Source organism: Oncorhynchus tshawytscha, unplaced genomic scaffold (genome assembly GCF_018296145.1).
Source record: "Oncorhynchus tshawytscha isolate Ot180627B unplaced genomic scaffold, Otsh_v2.0 Un_contig_15143_pilon_pilon, whole genome shotgun sequence".
NCBI lineage: Eukaryota > Metazoa > Chordata > Actinopteri > Salmoniformes > Salmonidae > Oncorhynchus > Oncorhynchus tshawytscha.
Window position 1 is genome coordinate 6,523 of NW_024608309.1, and position 2,174 is coordinate 8,696.

Below are 2,174 nucleotides of genomic sequence, written 5' to 3' on the forward strand. Positions count from 1 at the left end.
ATGGCTATATACACTGGGTACCAGTACTGAGTCAATGATAACATGGCTATATACGCTGGGTACCAGTACTGAGTCAATGATAACATGGCTATATACGCTGGGTACCAGTACTGAGTCAATGATAACATGGCTATATACACTGGGTACCAGTACTGAGTCAATGATAACATGGCTATATACACTGGGTACCAGTACTGAGTCAATGATAACATGGCTATATACGCTGGGTACCAGTACTGAGTCAATGATAACATGGCTATATACACTGGGTACCAGTACTGAGTCAATGATAACATGGCTATATACACTGGGTACCAGGACTGAGTCAATGATAACATGGCTATATACACTGGGTACCAGTACTGAGTCAATGATAACATGGCTATATACACTGGGTACCAGTACTGAGTCAATGTGCAGGGGTACCAGGTAATAACATGGCTATATACACTGGGTACCAGTACTGAGTCAATGATAACATGGCTATATACACTGGGTACCAGTACTGAGTCAATGATAACATGGCTATATACACTGGGTACCAGTACTGAGTCAATGATAACATGGCTATATACACTGGGTACCAGTACTGAGTCAATGTAATAACATGGCTATATACACTGGGTACCAGTACTGAGTCATGATAACATGGCTATATACACTGGGTACCAGGAGGTAATAACATGGCTATATACACTGGGTACCAGTACTGAGTCAATGATAACATGGCTATATACACTGGGTACCAGTACTGAGTCAATGTGATAACATGGCTATATACACTGGGTACCAGTACTGAGTCAATGTGCATACCAGGTAATAACATGGCTATATACACTGGGTACCAGTACTGAGTCAATGTGCATACCAGATAATAACATGGCTATATACACTGGGTACCAGTACTGAGTCAATGATAACATGGCTATATACGCTGGGTACCAGTACTGAGTCAATGATAACATGGCTATATACACAGGGTACCAGTACTGAGTCAATGTGCAGGGGTACGAGGTAATAACATGGCTATATACACTGGGTACCAGTACTTTGTCAATGTGCAGTGGTACCAGGTAATAGCATGGCTATATACACTGGGTACCAGTACTGAGTCAATGTGCAGGGGTATGAGGTAATAACATGGCTATATACACTGGGTACCAGTACTGAGTCAATGATAACATGGCTAATTACACTGGGTACCAGTACTGAGTCAATGATAACATGGCTATATACACTGGCTACCAGTACTGAGTCAATGATAACATGGCTATATACACAGGGTATCAGTACTGAGTCAATGTGCAGGGTATGATAATAACATGGCTATATACACAGGGTATCAGTACTGAGTCAATGTGCAGGGGTATGAGGAAATAACATGGCTTTATACACTGGGTACCAGAACTGAGTCAATGTGCAGGGGTACCAGGTAATAACATGGCTATATACACTGGGTACCAGTACTGAGTCAATGATAACATGGCTATATACACAGGGTACCAGTACTGAGTCAATGTGCAGGGGTACCAGGTAATAACATGGCTATATACACTGGGTACCAGTACTGAGTCAATGATAACATGGCTATATACACTGGGTACCAGTACTGAGTCAATGATAACATGGCTATATACACTGGGTACCAGTACTGAGTCAATGTGAGTACAGGTAATAACATGGCTATATACACTGGGTACCAGTACTTAGTCAATGTGCAGGGGTACCAATAATAACATGGCTATATACACTGCGTACCAGTACTGAGTCAATGATAACATGGCTATATACACTGGGTACCAGTACTGAGTCAATGATAACATGGCTATATACACAGGGTACCAGTACTGAGTCAATGATAACATGGCTATATACACTGGGTACCAGGACTGAGTCAATGATAACATGGCTATATACACTGGGTACCAGTACTGAGTCAATGATAACATGGCTATATACGCTGGGTACCAGTACTGAATCAATGATAGCATGGCTATATACGCTGGGTACCAGTACTGAGTCAATGATAACATGGCTATATACGCTGGGTACCAGTACTGAGTCAATGATAACATGGCTATATACACTGGGTACCAGTACTGAGTCAATGATAACATGGCTATATACGCTGGGTACCAGTACTGAGTCAATGATAACATGGCTATATACACTGG